Source organism: Castanea sativa, chromosome 8, assembly GCF_040712315.1.
Source record: "Castanea sativa cultivar Marrone di Chiusa Pesio chromosome 8, ASM4071231v1".
In the NCBI taxonomy this organism is placed as follows: Eukaryota; Viridiplantae; Streptophyta; class Magnoliopsida; order Fagales; family Fagaceae; genus Castanea; species Castanea sativa.
Window position 1 is genome coordinate 20684251 of NC_134020.1, and position 20408 is coordinate 20704658.

Below are 20408 nucleotides of genomic sequence, written 5' to 3' on the forward strand. Positions count from 1 at the left end.
TTAGCAACAATTGATGGAATGGAAAGATATGAGGCTGAAGACTACATCTCTATCTCTTTGCGACCTGTCAAGTACATTGAAATTCAGATATTTTTTTATATAAAATTTTTCGTAATTATATTCTTTAGGCATGCATGTATCATTGGATGTGTATTCCATAGACTTCTAGAGTGATAATATATTTTCTGTAGCACCCTGATTAACAATACTAAATGATAGCTAATTTCAAAATTAAGAGCAACTTTAGTTTTTTTATTCATAATTATTAGGAGGCTGTCTATTTATGATCACTTATCGAAAATGGCCACTTAAGTTCCAGATTGTGGAAATGTTATAGATGGAAAAAAAAAGGCTTACCAATATTTCCAACATCCTCCTATATATTTTGGGTTTTTCTCTTTCATTTTGAATTGAAAATTTTCACCAAGATTGAAGCATGGAATTGTATATTGTATTGTTCATTTGTTCCCATGTAGCTTTCTCAACCGCTAAACTTTGTAAGAAAGCAAAACTAACTGTTTCTATCTTACGGTCGTTTTAAAGGCAGTTAGCATGCAGTAGTTTTAACAATTCAATGGTGACAGATAATAGATGATTAGTTAAGAAACCTCAATTTATGCTTTTCTTTCTCAAGCATAATGCAAACTGATGCAGAAGCTTATTTACGAAGAACAACAAAAACTGGATAAATTTGATATAAAAATAAAATTACACATGGGATTTGATTCTTGAATCAACCTGCAGGTTTATGGCACCACCTAACTCCTTATAAAGTAATCTCTCTCTCTCTCTCTCTCTCTCTCATAACACACATTAGCTGGTGATCCGGTAAGCTTATAACCTTTAATTTACTTGATTTGTTTATAATTATCAGATAATTTGGGAAAATACTTCTCAATATTATTAGATAGATCAGATTTACAGCTTATATACAATACAAAGTAAGGAAAAACTAAGTAACTAATTGAACTATACCAACTGAACTATGCACGTGTGAACAGTAAAATAACCAACCAGCTCACGTGTGGTAACTAACAGCATTAAGTAACTAACAGAATCAAATACAATGCTACATGTAGTTTCAGTCCTAAAGCTACTAGCCGTTTACTCTGTTTTGTAATGTTGCAGCTTCACTTGGTCTTGCTTCTGTCAAGGCTTGACTTGATCCTTGCTTCTCACACTTTTGTTCCATATTCTGATACTCCCCCTCAAGGGAAACTGCAGAATGAATATTAACCATTCTCATTTTACAAACCATATTATAAAATTGATTAAATCCTGATGCCTTAGAGAGTAAATCAGCTAGTTGACAGTGTGTTGTTGTCACGTCCCAGTCAATTAGACCAGGGGGAAAAAAAAAAAAGAGATCAGATTTTATGGAGACTCACGTGACCCCCACCTACCCCCATTATTTCCCCACCATTCATTTCTCTCATATTATCTCACTCTCTCGTTCTTCTTGGCCGGCTAGCTCTCTTCTTTCTCTAACATTTTCTTTTTCTCTCAACACAACACAACACTCTCCTCTCATACTCCCTCACTCTTCCACCGGTGAATCACTCCACCGCCTCTACCATTATTTCCGGCGAAAAAGCTCCATAAAAACCCCTTAAGCTTCTACACCTCATCTTATTTAAGGTAAGAGCTTTTATACTTTTTGTGAGTTTTCATATTTTGCTAGAGGTTTTTGTAATCTAAGTATTGGAAGTGATATTCTTGTGATAATGTTTATGGGTTTTGCTTTGGTGGACCTATTTGGGTGAGTGGTTGTGGATTTTGTACAATGGTAGCCATTTGAGATTTACCCATAGTAAAGATTTGGGGGTTTTGACTTTCTAATGTGAAACAATTGCTGAATTTAATTTTTATTGTTTATTTGGAGGTAGTTAAAGATTTAAATTGTTAGTTTTGAAGGATATTGTGATTTTGGTGTCATGGGTCTCTTGATGATGTTGTGGAAATCTTGTGGAAACTACTTATAAATTATTAAGGTTTGGATGTTAGAGATAATATCTTGAATGATTTATGAGTATAATGGGAGTCTATGCCTTGTAATGAAATTGTTGAGAAACTTTGGAAGTGGAATACATTATTTGTGAGGTTAATTACTAGGCTTGCCTAATTAATTGCTTAGTTAGCAATTTTTAGTTCATAGCTAAATGCAATGTTAAGCTTTATGCTTATTGTGATAGGTTTTTTTGGTATTGTTTAGGTTCTAGCTAATCTCCTTTGGAACCTGGAGAGTGAAGCTTTTTGAGGGTTGCAAGGTAAGTAGCTTTTTAATGGGATTTATGGAAAATAATCATATTGCATAAAGCATTATTTTTGGGATAAACACATTTTGAGAAGTTGTTATGGAAATTATATTTTCCTAGAAAGCTTTATGTGGTAACTTTAAAGTATGAGATTATTTGTGAAAATGTTATCATATTTGGCAATGCATATGGGGAAATGCATAATTTGTTAGCATGGAAAATATTAGCATCTTTGATTAAATTCTTGAGAATGAATTTTATTGATTTATTGCATTATTTGCAAAATTTAAAGATGCTTTGATAATTGAGAAAGTTGAGGCAAAATATTATTGACAAGAAATGATTTTGGGAAACTTGAGAACCTTGTGAATATATTAGGTATTTCAAAGGTTTTTATGAAATTACTTGAAATTGAACAGTGTTTTGATTTCATATATATCATGAGTTTTTTTGTTTTTACCCTTAGGCTACGACATGTGATTACCTAGTGATTATCCAGCCAGATGCTGTAGTCTTTGTGACATTGGTATCTTGGCACCTTGTTTTTGTGGCGGATTGATGTCTTCGTGGCATAACTGATGTCTTCGTGGCATGACTTGATGTCTTCGTGGCATACCTAATGTATTTATAGCGGCTTGTCATGCGGCTTTGGGTTGGATTTCTAGGTTTTAAAAAGGGTATTTTGATAGCTCACAGTAAAAAATATGTAGTTTCATGTTGAAATATTTGGAGAAAGCTTGGTGCTATATTCTTTTAATCATTCTTGTCAATTTATTAAGAAAAATGGATTTGCATGATCCTAATGAAAATTCTCATATTATAACATGTTTTATAACTTGCTTATCGTTATGAAACTTGCATTTCCCCCACCCCATTAATTTTGCTACTTACTAGGCTCTATCTTATTCCATTATTTTACAAACTTTTTCAGAGTAGACAACTATTATTTTGCGACAGCTTTTTGGTGGCTAAGAGTAGTTAGACTAACTACTGATGGAGGCTGAACTTTTGTGATGTAGTTATTTGATATTGTACATCTTAGAATAGTCTTGACTCATTTTTTTTTTGTATATTATAGTGGTTGTGACTGTATTCCCACTGATGAGACAAATTGTTGATATGTAATTGTTTATTTAGACCTCTATTTTTTTGTGGCCAATGGTCTTTGTAATTAATGCTTAGAGCTTTGACTTACTTTGAGAGTATATTCAATGGAATTATTATGATAATTCTTGATGTTGGTACTTGATGGGTTTTATGTGGATTGAATTGTCAACAAATGAAAAATTTATAGGTACTTGAGACGTTTTTCTCACGCTTTGGACCCCTTGGGGTTTGGGGCGCGACAGTTGTCGCATGAATTAACTTGATAACTCTCTCAAGCATCTTGTCTCTCACTACATGGTAATCTATCTCAATATGCTTTGTCCTTTTATGAAAAACTGGATTCGATTCAATATGCAATGCAGCTTGACTGCTATAGAATAGTAAAGCCTCCCTTTTGTGTTCAATCCCAATATCTCTAAGGAAATACAACACCCAAACAATCTCACAAGTAGCTACAGCCATAGCTCGATATTCTGCTTTTGTAGAAGATTTGGACATTGTGCATCGTTTCTTGGACTTCCATGATACTAATGAATCCCCAATAAATACACTAAAACCAGTCACAAATCTCCTCGCATCAGGGCATGAAGCCCAATCTGAATCAGCAAAAGCTTTAACATGAAACTCTGATTTTGATGAGAAGAATATCCCTTTTCTTGGTTCATTCTTCAAGTATTGCAAAACTCTATACACAGCATCTAGGTGAGGTTTCCTTGGCTTGGCCATGTATTGACTTAACCTATGAACTTGGTTAGTTATTAGATAATTTTTGGAAAATACTTTAGAAACATCAGATTTACAGCTTATATACAATACAAAGTAAGAAAAACTAAGTAACTAATTGAACTATACTAACTGAACTATGCACGTGTAAACAGTAAAATAACTAACTAGCTCACGTGTGGTAACTAATAGCATTAAGTAACTAACAGTATTAAATAGAATGCTATATGTAGTTTCAGTCCTAGAGCTACTAGCCGTTTACTCTGTTTTGTAATTCTGTAGCTTCACTTGGTCTTGCTTCTATCACGGCTTGACTTGATCCTTGCTTCTCATGCTTCTCACACTTCTGTTCCATATTCTGATAATAATCTTGAGTCTTTTTCTAATGATTTAAATTAACTTATTAGTAAAGTTTTTTTTTAATTGAATAAGAGATTTGGAATAAAATCCAATTTACTAAAAACAATATCTATTAATATATTGAACTAATTATATAGATCAATAATTATGAAGTGGATGCAAATCCTATGATATCTATCAAATAAGTTTTTAATTCTTTACATTAGTGATTACGTTGTTAATCAATAGTCTTATAATTTTAACTGTACGATAATATCTTTCAAATAGTTTGATCGAATTGTATTATTAATTTCTTACTTAGTTGACACATAAACCCTTGCCATATTTCCAAACAATGATTATTGAAATGGAAGTACAAAACTTTGACAAACTGCGCACAATGACAAACTCCATTAATGGAGGTTTATCATGTTGTGCGACATACTATGCACCTTTTTTCTAGCACTTCTTTCTTTTTTGGCAACCGTTTTGACATGACCATAGTTAAAACATACAATGTAGGAATAGGCATATATAGTTGGACTTCAACACTTGCTCAACACCCTCCGCTCCTCTTCTTCCTCCCAAGACTCCTCATCTTTCCTCTCTTCTCACTAACTTTTCATAAATTTTCTATCCTATAAACTCTCTCTTCTTGAAAGGATATTTAGACATTTAGACATTGAAATACGTATTATGTGTAGGGAAATTACCACGAAATTTTCAACTTGTGAGAAACAAAATATAGAGAAAAACACATACCAAAGAAAAATAATCACGCACAAGATAGTATTTACGTGGTTCGGCAATTTGCCTACATCCACGAAGTTGTAGGGATTTCACTATTATTAGGGAAAAAATACAAAGTGCAGCTACAACCTTTTTCTCTCTCAAAAAACGACAACAACCAACTCTAATTACATTTTCTATATCCTACGCACATGATTCATAATTGGCTACAAAATGGGCCAAAATTTTTTCGCAAGGCCAAGCCTCCGCTCCATGGACTAAGCCTCAGAAAATCTCCTACTAAAAACCACGCAACATTATTCGGGTCGGGTCGGGTCGTCAACTGAATCAAACACAACTAGGCTCCACAAAGCCCAACATTATGTAGTGTGTCTTGAATTTAATAATGAGAAAAGTTAACAAATGTCTTAAGAACATTGATTTAGAAAATATTTTTTGAAACTTTTTATGAGAAAATGAAAAAGTAACTAATTATTTGATAACATTTTATATTTCTAATAAAAGTATTATCAAAATTTTTCTTAAATAGTCTATTAAAAAAATACTATGAGGGCGTCTATTAATCGGACCCTTTAACAATTAAGTCCCAAATAACCAAGTTATTTAATCAATAACATTGTTATCAATTACCACATAATAGAAAGCACCATATCATAAAGCAATAAATAGATAAATCATAAGACAAGCGATATGGTGAAAGTGGAAATTGATGGAGAACATTCCAAAGGAAATTTAAACCACTATGAGGAAAACCTTCTCATACAAGACAATCTAATATTGAGAGAAACTTTACAATATATTATAAAATCTTTATACCTTGACTTTACCCTGTAGATGAATTTACAATAGAAACCTCTATTGCCCCAGAACATCTAAACTCTTCAAATATTTGGACGTCTTCATGGATGACATACTCGTGTTTCACAACAAAAAAGACTCCAAAGGAAAATCTATTACAAGGGAAACCTTCCCATAGAAAATTTACTATATTAAGAGAAGCTCTTGAATATTTTAACTTTGCACCAACACTAGGATGGTGACTCTGTGGCTCCTTCAATTTATCTCCCCAATGATAAACAACTAGAAGGATATTCTTTTGAACTCATGGTACATAGAATGAAGTTTAGGATTTTCTCTTTGAATACCTTAGGGTTTTTGCCTCACTATCCTCTTCAAAATTTATGCATATAAGAGTCTTTATAGAGTAGGCTTCGTAGGGTTATTGAAATAAGATAACTAACTAAATTAAAACATGTCAAATTTCAGATTCCTTGATTCACAATTGATCATGAGAGGGGTGTAAGGTTTGTTGAGGGGTGTTGAGAGGCGTGTTGAGATCACAGAAAGTCCCCTTTGCTTGAGCTCAACTAGGTCTTCATCTTAGACTAGAATAAAATTAATAGAGCAAATTGAGACTTCCAATATGTCATGATTTGCCAACACTAAACTAAAAATTCCCAGACTTCCACACTTTAAAACTCTTATTCATGATTGTCACCTCACTTCTCGAATTCCCCATGATGTAAAATTGACCGCTGTGACCTTTCTGGACTCTCACGTGTGCTTGAAATCACGTGCAAGGCAAAAAAGCACAAGTAAAAATCATTGGCCTTAGAGTTAGAATCACATGAAATTTGGCAGGTTGAAGCGAAACGGCCTCTTAAGCAATAGTCATTGCTTCGCTAGGAGGGTTCCCTTGAAATTGGCGAATTCCTCCGTTTAGCCCCCGAGAATTGCGATTTTGCCGTTCATAGTAATTTTTGTTTCTTTAATAACTTTTTGCTCAAAAGTCAAAATAAAGTTTCACTTATTTTGCGACGACCCTTAAGATCAATAGTTTATAATTTTGCATTTAACTCAATTTTGCCACTTTTGGTAAATTTTGATATTTTGTCATATAATTGCGTAATTAATGTGAATTAGGGTTTCAAATGTTTCTTAATCGTCCTAGGGTTATAGTTTCTCAGCATTTTTATGTTTTGTAGCCGTCAGAGGCAAAGCAGACTATTATTAATAAAATACAGACTTTTTGTTGAATTCTTTCTCTGGTGGATTCCAGTTTAACACCTTGTAGATTCAAGGAACTCCTTGTGGATTTAAGGAACCTCTTGTGGATTCAAGGAACCCCTTGTGGATTCGAGGTTTACTAACCAGAAACTATTAGTTTAGTTTTTGTCCATCAAAGAGAGCATTGTGTGTGCTTTTTTCAGACTTCCGCAACATCACCCCACTAGCTTTTAATTTTGTTATCTGATTTGAAGATGGAGTGATATTTGAATGTTGAAATTTCCCTTTGTAGATTTTGAATGATTGAAATTGCACTTTGCAAATTATGCTTTGGAATTGGTGATAAATAAAAAGATACATATATTGATGCTGATTTCGTTGGAGATACAGATGATAGAAATTCTACTAGCGGTTATATCTTTTTATTCAGTAGAATAATCGTTTAAGAAACAAAGTTTTGTTAAGAAGTATACAATGGACGATGAGTACATTGCCTGCAGCAAGATAGTAAGCAATATGGTCTAGATTAGCATTTTTTGTATAGTGATGGTCGAAAAATTAGGTATACTCGACAAATCAATTAATTTTTTTTTTTATAATAACTTTGTTATCTCATGAATAAAAAGAGAAATAAATAGCTCCAAGTGCAAAAACATTCGTGATCTAGAGATGAAAGATACATTGGCGTAGATTCTGTTGAAGATATAGAAGATAGAAAAGTAAGAAACAAAATTGTGTTGTGAAGTATACAATGGAAATTGAGTACATATCCTACATCACAATAGTAAGAAACCTTGTCTAGATTGAACGTTCAATCTTGACAACGTTTAAGTGCAAACAATCAATGTGTATACTCGAAAAATCAATCGATGTGTTTTGTAGTAATAAGTTGCTATGTCAGTAATAAAAAGTGGAGCAAATAGCTTTAAGTGAAAACACATTGATTATTAAGATATATTTAAGATATAATATTGGAAAGTCTTGGGATTAATAAAGTATGACTTGTCTTTTTATTTTATTTTATTTATTTATTTATCTTAGGAAACAGTAATACTTATTAGAATATACAACCATGAAAGTAATATATAAAGTTTTTTAAACAGGCTTATAATACATTACATAACCAGAGTACCACTATAAAATGGCGTAACTTTTGTAGTAGTAGCCTGATGTTATATGACTTGTCTTTTAAATAGCTGATGTGAGCATTATTTATTAAAGATTTTATTAGTGAAATGTTGACATGACATAATTTAGAACTTTATATTATTAAAATTAAAAAAATTCTATGTGATAGAGTACATTAAGAATTCTTGAAGATCTTAATCCGTGGGGTAGAAGTCCACTTTTTCCTCTCTATCGTTTGAGATGGTGGTCCATCCTATAATTAAAGGCTTGACTTTGAACAATCCAGGCACATCTAAGAGGAATAGGACTTAGAAACACCATGGTCATAAGGACCCAAGGATGGCTCGATGAGCAATATTTCGCAACTCTTACCTAGAGAATGCAATTGGTCAATTAAAGGAAGATGGACATTAACAAATAACATAAGTCACAATCCATATGAATGTAAAGTACATTGATATGTGCATGTTGAAACTATGTGATATCTAAACTTGGTTGGTGAAAGGGATTGCGATTAGGTGCATTGCACATGATGTAACTGTAATGAATAGTTAAGATTGAGAGTTGGAAAAGATAACTTTTAATCTTAACTATTAATTAAAAAAAATATAAAAAAGTAAAAAGTTAAAGTTAAAAAGTTAAGAATGTAAATTTTTTTGTGAAGGAAGTCAGGTTAATTACATGGTGCAATTGCATATTGCAATTACACCAGATCTCAATCCCAGTGAAAGAAACAAATAAGAAAATTACTAAGGAAAACCTTCACGAAGTATTCATGATAATTTCGACGCAATTTGACACATGGTCTATGTGTGTGGCTAAAGTTATCAATGGTGGTATTGGTATTTGTATTTGGTATGGACTATATTCCCAGTCATGGGGATTAATGCTGCTCACTAACAAACTTTTTAAGAGAGTAATATTTAATGCATTATCATTTTCCAAAAGTACCATTCATAATTTAAACTTTAGTGTATGTTTGGTTGGAATGATTTTAAGAGAGATGAAAAAAGAGGAGGAAAAAATAGGGGAGCAAATAGTTGGGAGGGGTGTTTAGTTGGAAAGGGAGAAGGGAAGAGAAAATGGGAGGGCAAAGTTATTTTCTCTCTGGACCCACCAAAACATGATCTTTGCAAATTGGGAGCAAGAGAAAACAAGTAATGTTGCTGCGGGATGCTTTGGATGACATTGTCCTTCCAACAAATTTCCCTTTTTTGTCTATCTCTTCTTTTATGTTTTTATGCCTATTTCTTCTATTCTCATTTGTTTTTTTTTTTTTTTGGGATAATTTGGCTTGTGTTTTAAAAAAATAGTGTCCATGCACAAATTTTTAATAAAAAAAAGTTACATTTTGTTTTATGTAATAGGGATATAATTTTAAATTTATATAAACTATATTTTCCGTTCTCTCAATTTTTTTTTCCAATCAAATTAGAGTTTTCTATATATCTACTTTTCTATCCCCCAAATCACACACCATAAGGGAAAATTAATTTTTTTATTTTTATTTTTTATCTTCCCACTTTTTCATCTCATCTCTATTTTTTATCATCTCACTTTAACATCCTCAAATCAAACGGACCCTTAGTAAAAGAGAGTAGAGAAGTATTGACTTTTTAAATAAATTAAAGAATATATTAGAATTTTTTTTATATTAACTTTTCAAAAATAACTTTCTCTTATACATCTCAAAATAGAATAGGGATCTAATAATTTGAGATGGAATGAGTAGTATTTGTAATACTCTTGCCCAAAATAATTGTAGGCAGATTTGTACATGTAATTAACATGGCTAATGAATCACCACCAAAATCAATAGTAAGATTATGGTGTAGAGACTAAAGAGAATCTTGTGATCCACAAGTGAATTTCTTCTTTTATGACTTATTAGCGTATTTTGCTTAAGTCTATTTTGCAGTATTTGTTACTTAGTTCATAGGTGATTTCGGTGTAAAGAGATCGGAAGTTAACACCGTCCCATACTACAACGTCAAGATAAGCTACATAATCAAGACAAAATTAATATAAAGAGAGAAAAAGGTGAGAGAGAGAATCTGATAGAAAAAAATATTTATTTGATATTATATGATAATCTGCACAAGTTTTTTTTTTTTTTTAAACACATATGCCCACATTCATAATTATTAACAATCATGGACTATTTTGAGTCTTTCTGACCACTATCACCACCCTTTTCCGGACTATGTCCTGCCAATCCATTATCTGCAAATAGTACCCCTTAGATTTTATGAAAATATATATAAAAAATGGTGAAGAGAGAGTGGAGATAATTCAAAACTTACGTGGTTTGACCTAATTTGTTAGGTTATGACTTAAGGAACTAATATATTAGAACTTCAAATTCTATATGTTGGCAAACCATGATCAAAACATTTAGTCTAGATTTAGACTTGCTCAAAGTTTGGTTTAATGTAAGTTTGAAATTGAGTTTTTGTAGGAAATTACTGTTCTATTTTTGCAAGGATTGATCGAAGAATAGACTCGATCGATCGAAAATCGTGGATCAGGAATTTTCTACAGAATTTCCAAACTAGCCCAAGCCCATATGACGTGTAAGGTTAAGTGTTTCACTCCAAGTATAAAAGGAAAACCCTAGCTACATTTTAGAAGTCTTTGTTGAGTTGTGTGTTGAATCTTTTGTGAGATCTGAGAGGTGTTTACCTTCATACACACACATATGCCTCAAGCACAAGATCCTATGGTACTTATTGGTGAATTGGTAAAAGCTTTAAACCTTTATACCAATGTTGGAGTTGCTCATCATTTTAATCTGAATAATAACTCCAAAGCCAAAGTTGCATCTAAGAAGTTTTGGGTGCAAAAGGCTTAATCTAATTGAGTCTTTTTGACATGGTCATTTTTTTCATCTCAAAATATTTTATGACCATTTTTTTTTTTTTTGTGTTTTCTTGTTTTCTTTTGTTTCTAGGATTTGCATTGCATTACATTCATGCATTTCATTTTAGGTTCTTTTTAACAAAAAAAAAAAGGAAAGTGGAAGGATGTGTTTTGTATTACATATCATGGATGTGTAGTTAAGGTTGGCCATATATCTTTGCATAACATGCTTGTGTACCTTGGTTAGCCTGGATGAGCTTATTTTTCTGAATTTTGCTAGTATTAGCTATGTAGTGCATGTTGTGTATGAATTGTTTATAGTTTTTGATCACATGATCTTGATTTTGAAGTCACGTGTCTTTGTTTGTAAGGACTAAAAAATCCTAAGAGAAGTGCATAGATAACTATCTCACCACTGTTTACTATCCAATCATGAACACCTTAGTGCATCTAAAAAGTTTTTGTACTCGAGAAAGTGTAGCACTTGCACATAAAAAAATCATAAGGTGTTGCCTTTAAAAGAAATGAAAAAGTTGAAAAAGAAAATATGCTTAAAAAATAAAACAAAATTTGATAAGGCAAAAAAAGAAAAAGAAAAAGAAAACAATGCTTAGTTGCAAGCTTGTTTTCTAGGAGATGTGGGAGTTATATGATGTAACTCTTTAGGTGATCATCACTTTCAAATTTATGTAATGAATAATGTAGAAATTGCCATTGATTACTATCTACATATCACCTCATATGTATCTCATACTGTTACTAGTTGCACACATTTCACAAGTTATTCTTTGCTAAACTTAGTACATGAAATTGTGTGTGAATTTGGTTTGGCCATCCAAGATTATATATTCTATGATTTTAATGCAAAATATGTTCAAGGGTTGAAAATTTGGGGTAAAAAGGATTGAAAATCTTGTTTTGAAGTTCTGGTGTGAAAAACTCATGTTTTTGAAAAACTTTTAAATTCATTCTCATGCATTTCATTCATGAAATAACTTGGTTTAAGTGGTTTCTACAAAATCTTCTTCTGTTTTTCAAAAAATCTTGTTTTCCAAAATTTCCATCGATTGAATGTGTTTTTTGATTGATTGAAAATCCTTTGATTTTTAAAGCTTGCTCTTTGCTTGGTTCAATTGGTACTCGACCGATTGAGTTTCGAAAGGAAACAAAAATAAAAGGGTTTTCTCAGCACGTGTTTTTCACTTTTTCAAAAACTCTTTTCTTGTCGTCCTTTTTCTCTCTCGACCGATCCAATCCAAGAGCTTTTTGTTGTTTTCCTCCTCAAATCTTCAATGGTTTTTGTCCTTAAGTGTAGGTAAGACCTAAATACCCCTTCTTTTTCAATTTAGTTACATTTTTCATGCATTTTCTTCATGTTTTTTAAACTAAAATTTTTGGGGTTTTTTTATTTTTATTTTTTGGTTATTTTTGTTCAAGTTTGATCAGTGGGTTTTTGTTCTTAGAGGATATATACATGATTCCCATGCATTAATTTGATCAATTTTGTTATTTGAGAAGAATTGGAAATTCTAGGGCTTGAAAATTTCCAAAATTTGGGGTTTTTTTTCTTCAATTTAGCTTAAATTGATGAAATTGACGGATTAAGTTATTATATGATGGTTTCTAAGTAGTATAATGGTTAATAAATCAATTTGATTTGGTTTTGAAATGTGGGTTTCTCAAAATTTGGGGTTTTTGGTTAAAACTCTTTGTTCGAGTCAATTGTTGGTAAATTTTGAAAAATTGAACAAGTTTTTGTGCATTAGAGCATGCATCATATGTGCATTCATTACATGCATCATATAGTTTATCATTTGTTGATGCACTTTGTGCTCTAACCATTTTTGATGCAGTTTTCCCTTGGTTTTTTTGTTTTCTTTTTGTTATGTTTTCCTCCCTATTCTTAGAGTCATGGTTAGGAAAACTAGAGCTAAGAGAAACGCTGCCCCCTCCTCCTCTTTTGACTTTGAAAGGTCTAGATTTTAGTTTAAGTCTAATCAAGAAACCTATGAGAAGTTGAACATTTTTAGGTCTATTTGGGCTGAGAGGAAAGTTATCCTAGATGAGGTTAATCTTGAGATTCATAGGAACTTTGAGAGTTGAAGTTGGTTGCCTCTTTTGGATGTTGAGCATCCTCCTCTGGCTGCTTTGATTAAAGAGTTTTATTCAAACTTCTCTAATCACCCCGATGGTTCCAACATTCACTATGTGAAGACTTGGATAAAGGGTGAAGAGTTTGTCATTACTTGTGAGGTGGTGGCTTCTGCTCTTGATGTTCCTTTGGTATAGCAGCCTGTATACCTTTACATAGAGTTTCCTTTCCTTGATGACATTATGTCTTTTCTTATTGGTGCTACCATTAGTTGGGATACTAATCCTATGATTACCACACATGAGCTTATTGAGCTCAATTATTTGTTCTTTAGGATTTCTTGTTATAGCATCTGGCCTTTTTCTCACATACATACCATTCCCATTGAGAGATGTGCGTTTTTGTGCGCTCTCATCATTGATGCTCTTATTTGTTTTTCTACTCTTTTCATTCGTTCTCTTGTAGAGGTTCATAGGAGTTGTGCTAAATCTCATGGTTTGTTTTTCCCGGTTTTTATACATAGGATTTTGTTAGATTTAGGTTTAGAGGACTTTTCCGCTTCAAAGCTTGTTCATATCATTGCTCCTATAGGTGCCACAATTTTTAGGCAAAGGGCTGCTCAGTTAAAAGCTAGCTCTAAACACCTTAGAGTCGAGTCGTCTATAGGTGATGCATCTAGAGACTAGGGATGGCCATACCCATTGGGTAATGGATATCCAACCCTACCCGATCCAAATATTTCGGGTAATACCCGGTCCTTGATGGGTAGAGCTTAACGGGTAGGGTATGGATATTACCCGAATTATTTGGGTAGGGTATGGATAATATCCATACCCGACCCGTATTTTTTTTAAAAAAATTTCAGATTTTTTTCAAGATTCAATAGAATGTTTCTTTCCAAACTTTTGTTTATGCTTTTTTTTTTTTTTCTTCTTCTTCTTTCATTGAATTTATATCTTCCCCCCCCCATTTTTAGTGACATGAAGAATCTCAAAAGTTGCTGTCATGTAGCACAGGATTTTAGATTCAACTCATCAGCGTATGCTGAATCTTTTTTTTTTTTAATTAAATTTTTATTATAAAGAAAACATAATTTAGTTACATGGGTTTTCATAACTTATGGTATATTCCACTATAGGCAATACCTGTACTACCGTCAATGTATGTGTGCCTTCTCATTTTTCTTTCTTGTTCTCAAATCAATTGATTAATTCTTTATTTCTTCATTTCCACATATCAATTGTTTGATTCCTTCTATTCTCAATTTTATATATTTTATTTAAATTCTAGATGCGTATTGCAGTATTGCCTTCCATGCTGTCCTATAACCAATTTTCTTTTTCCTTCCAGTGTGGAAGAAGAGACGAGGTAACCTTTATTGTCATGAACATTTGCCATCTTTCCACTGTAGGTAGAGAGCAGCTCATGATGCAATTTTATGTATATTTTTGTCATTTGTCAGACAAAACTTTCCCACTACTGATGCCATTTTTAAAATTATTTTCTTCTTGAAATTCGTAAATGTCTATGATGTATCCTTACTGAGTTGAATGATAAGATTATACTTTTACATGTTGTTAAAAGTATAATGCAACTTAGCTAATTAGAGTTGTTAGATTGCTGAATAAATTATAATGTCTATTGATTAGTTTTTTATTTTTTAAGATAAAGCTATTGGTTAGTTTTTAAGTTAAAATGATTTGCATAAAAAAAAAATGGTTTCGGGTTTCGGGTAGGGTATGGATATCCATGGATAATAATTCGGGTAAGATTCGGGTATGGATATTAATGGATATTGATATTCGGGTATCCATGGGTAAGCTTTTCGGGTTGGGTATGGATCGGGTATACCCATACCCTACCCATGGCCATCCCTACTAGAGACTCTCCTATTGGCGATCCTCTAGCTAAGGAGTTTGTTGATCCCACTGCTGTCGTGGATCCTCCACCGTCTACATCATCGTCTTTTTCTATGCGTACTATGCTAGAGACGTGTCTCACTGTTTAGGCGGCACATGGACATTTTTTTTGGATTTGCTCAACGAGGTTGCGGCCTTACAAGCAAATTTAGTTGATGCTAAAGGTGATTCTCCACCGGCTCCACCCTTGGATCAGTTTTGATTGCCCTTTGGCAATATGTCACAAAAAGGGGGAGTGCATAGGGGGATGAGATATTTTGATGTAGATTGTATTTAGGGGCATATGATGTGATTGTATATGTTAGGGGGAGACATTGTTTTTTATGTTCTTGTGTTATTTATGTTTATGTTTTTGTTTGACAAACTATGATACATTGGTTATGATTTATATTATGAGGTTATTTAGGGTATTTGTCTTCTATTTTATGTTTTGTGAAAATAAGAAATTTATTTTGATTTACTTGTATTTTCCACACATGCGTTTTTGGTTTATTTAGTGTTTTAGAAACTTACAAGTTAATTCATTTGAAGCTGCTATCTACTTTTGCAACTGATAGATAGGAGTTAGGTTGAATTGCAATTTGGAAAATAATGTGTAATTGGGTTGTTTTTACTTTGAGCTTTTTATTTCGTGTTATGTATTTTGTCACAGATTACCAACCCCTGCATTATCAGGAACTTCAACTGGAAAGTGACCACTCTCCACATACAGTATAATGGTGTCTCTCGGCCCTCCCTTATTAAGCTCACGCATGGACACCATATCTTTATCATCTTCTATAAGCCTCAAGTCTTGCTCCAAGTTTCCCCCAGGACCTAAATAATGAACCCTAGACGGTTCATCAATCCTCGATTCCTCACATATAGCTTCTATTTCAAAATACTTAGCCTATCAGGATCCTTGTACACTATTTCAACTTTCCCATCAAAGTATTCTACACTTGGGTTCCACAGAAAAATACCCCCCATAATGAACCTTGAATTTCAATTCCTCATCATCCATCTGCAATGACAAATTACCATTTGACACGTACACAATTAACAATAAAAGAATTGTAAACAATAGACACATAAACAGTAAACACTTGCATGTTTCTATTTTGCTTTTGGATGCAACACACACATCAGAGGGACCACATTTTCTGCTTTGCTTTTGTTTCTATTTTACTAATAAGCATATGCAAATAATAAAATTTAAATCCAACAGAAACTTGGGTCCACTGTGAGACACAATGACCATGGTAGACAAAATGTCCATAAACAAACACAAATCCAAACAACAGGTGGTCACATTTTTCATAAACATCACAAACACAACCAATATTCTTATTCTGTTACATGTAACGTTGACCATTGATTGATTACTCAAAAAACTATAAAACAACCATAAGCCCAAACAGTGACTAATTTCTTACTAGGATTTTAGTCCTTCAAACAACTAGTTGCACTTCTAGGTTTATACTTGTAGCATGATTTCAATATCAGATGCAGAATGAGGTTTTTCATGTTTCTAGGGCTTGTGAGAAAAAGATTCAATGGATTGTGTTTTTTATCTGTGTTATGTTCTAATTTTTAATAAAAGGGTGTTTTCTAACGTCTGAGGGTAAGGTGGGTAATGGAGAGAAAACAGATTGAAGTTCAGGTGGGCAAAGTGTTAAGTTTTAAACCACGGGTAGGGAATGTGAAAACGGGCCAAACCACAGGTGAGTTTTATGCAATTTCCCCAACTCTTTAAGAATAAATAATTTTGGACACATGGCACAAAATTGAAACTTTAATTTAGAATTTTAATTTGAGTTTCTCTCAGCTTCACCTATTATTATATATAAGATTAAAAAAACTTTATGTGATAGAGTACATTAGAAATTCTTGAAGATTTTAATCCCTGGGGTAGAAGTCCACATTTTCCTCTCTATCGTTTGAGATGGTGGTCCATCCTGTAATTAAAGGGTTGACGTTGAATCAATTTAGGTGCATCCAGTAGGAATAGGACTTAGAAACACCGTGGTGTAACTACATAATTTGGCGCATGGTCAAAAGGACCCAAGGAAGGCTCGATGAGCAATATTTTGCAGCTCTTACCTAGAGAATATAATTGGTCAATTAAAGGAAGAGGGACACTAATAAATAACGTAAGTCACAATCCATATGAAGTAAAGTACATTAATATGTGCATGGTGAAACTATGTGATATCTAAACTTGGTTAGTGAAAGAGATTGAGATCAGGTGCAATGCACTTGATGCAACTGTAATGGATGGTTAAGATTGAAAGTTGGAAAAAACAAATTTTAATCTCAACTATTAAATAAAAAATATAAAAAATAAGTAAAAAGTTAAAGTTAAAAAGTAAAGAATGTAAAATTTTTTGTGAAGGAAGTGAGGTTAATTATATAGTGCAATTGCATATTGCAATTACACCGGATCTCAATCTTAGTGAAGGAAACAAATAAGAAAGTTATTGAGGAAAACCTTCACGAAGTATTCACGTTAATTTTGATGCAATTTGACACATGGTTTATGTGTGTGGCTAGAGTTATCAATGGCGGTATGGTATTTGTATTTGGTATGGACTATATTTCCAGTCATGGAGATTGATGCTGCTCACTAGCAAACTTTTTAAGAGAGTAATATTTAAAGCATTATCATTTTCCAAATGTACCATTCATAATTTAAACTTTAGAGGTATGATTTTAAGAGAGATGAAAAAAGAGGAGGAAAAAATAGGGGAGAAAATGGTTAGGAGGGGTGTTTGCTTGGAAAGGGAGAAGGGAAGAGAAAATGGCAGGGCATGGTTATTCTTTCTCTGGATCCACCAAAACATGATCTTCGCAAATTAGGAAGAAAATGAAAGAGAAAGCAAGTAATGTTGCTGCGGGATCCTTTGGACGACATTTTTCTTTCCAAAAAATTTCCCTTTTTTGTCTTACTTTACTTTTGTGTTTTTATGTCTATTTCTTCTATTCTTGTTTGGTTTTTTTTTTTGGATCATTTGGCTTGTGTTTAACAGAAAAAAAAAAAAAAATTTCCATGCACAATTTTTTAATAAAAAAATGTTACATTTTGTTTTATGTAAAGGGAACATAATTTTAAATTTATATAAACTTTATTTTCCGTTCTCTCAATTTTTTTTCTCAACCAAATTAGAGTTTTCTATCCGCCCACTTTTCATCCCCCAAACCAAACACCATAAGGGAAAATTAATTTTTTATTTTTTATCTTTCCACTTTTGCATCTCATCTCTATTTTCTATCATCTCACTTTAATATTCTCATGCCAAATGGGCCCTTAGTGAAAGAGAGAAGAGGGGTATTGACTTTTTAAATAAATTAAAGGATATATTGAAAAATTTATTTATTGACTTTCAAAAAGGACTTCCTATTAAATATCTCAAAAAAGAATAGAGGTCTAATAATTTGGGATGGAATGAGTAGTATTTTGTAATACTCTTACCCAAAATAATTGCAGGCATAATTGTACATGTGATTAGCATGGCTAATGAATCACCACCAAAATCAACAGTAAGATTATGGTGTATAGACTAGGGAGAATCTTGTGATCCACAAGTGAATTTCTTCTTTTATGACTTATTAGTGTATTTTGCTTAAGTTTAATTTGCAGTATTTGTTACTTAGTTCGCAGGTGATTTCGGTGTAAAGAGATCGAAAGTTAACATTGTCCCATACTACAACGTCAAGATAAACTACATCATCAAGATAAAATTAATATAAAAAGAGAAAAGGGAGAGAAAGAAAGAATTTGATAGAACAAAATATTTATTTGATATTATATGATAATTTGAGCTTTTTTTAACACATATGCCCACATTCATTATGTATTAACAATCAAGGACTATCTGAGTCTTTCTGACCACTATCACCACCCTTTTTCGGACTATGGCCCGCCAATTCATTATCTGCAAATAGCACCTGTTAGATTTTATGTAAAATATATAAAAAATGGTGAAGAGAGAGTAGAGATAATTCAAAAATTATGTGGTTTTACCTAATTATTAAAGAATTGACAAGCTATATTTTTATTATAATCTAAATTTTGCAATTAAAATGAACTTGAGGTATCTAATATTTATAATAGATTAAACACTAAACTAACCACATAATATACCATGGTTAATTGAATTGTGTTACAAATAGTATTTTTAGCTTGCACACTTAGGATTGGACTTAAACCTTGACTATGATTGCGTTCTACAGCTCTAACAACACCAAATTTATGGGGTTAATCTACACATCTTATTACTATGATTCATGACTATTTGACTACTAAATAATTAACAACACATTAACAAAGGTGTATTATGTCTTGTAATATTTTCTTAAGAATAGCAAATATGCCAAGAGTCTTATATGTCAATGAAATAATTAACTTTATTAAGAAAACTAGGCCCAAAATCGCATATTGTGCGGGAATATGTTATTATTTTGTAATGAAACATAATATATAATTTATTGTCTAAAATGTTCTATAACAAAGTGTTTTTCTCATAAGAGAATTTTATTTCAGATGTATTAAATTACTAATTAATAAATGTTCTTTTTATATAATCCTTTACCAAACCAAGAAAGAGCAATGAATGTTTTTCTTAAAATAAACAACGTCATATTGCTTTCTTTTTAAGCAATGGAATTTTGTGTTCTCTATTAATATAAAATTATATGTTCTCTATGAATAAAATATTATATATATATTTACTTTCTTCTTATATTAAAATTTTTATCTACTCATATTATCGGCCAATTTTCTAGTGATAAAATATAGTGTGATTAAGTTTTTGATGATAATTATAAAGGAATGGAAAAAAAATTGATTTTTTCTACAATTAAAAAAACTTCAAATTATTGTTGATCTTCTATTGGGATTATTTTCTCTGCAGAAATTGCAAAATTTTCCATCCAAAAAGATTATCAAATAAACAATTATTAGCAAAACCTCAAAATTAAGTTTCTATAATAATAATAATAATGATTTCAAGATCTAAAATATGTCATTTTAATCCAATTATTCAAACAAAATTTTTCTGAATAAGTGGCACTATAGAGTACTTCTAATACAACTATTAAGAGTATATCTCTACAAAAGCGATGTTAACTCAACTGGTAAGTCTCTAATAATTAGTACCAATTCAAAACACCTGTTGCCAAGTTAAGTTTTTGGATTCTTTTTACCATAAGACATAATGAAAACTCATACAAGAAAGAGTATATGTATAT

General features: G+C 32.0%; 1 long non-coding RNA gene across 1 annotated transcript; it reads left to right on the forward strand.

Moving 5' to 3' along the window:
- The first annotated feature begins 1340 nt into the window (after nt 1-1340).
- LOC142608068 (uncharacterized) lies at nt 1341-3499 on the forward strand. Its single transcript, XR_012839422.1, has 3 exons — nt 1341-1638; nt 2213-2267; nt 3187-3499. It is a non-coding gene; the product is annotated as an uncharacterized LOC142608068 (long non-coding RNA).
- The last annotated feature ends 16909 nt before the right edge of the window (nt 3500-20408 follow it).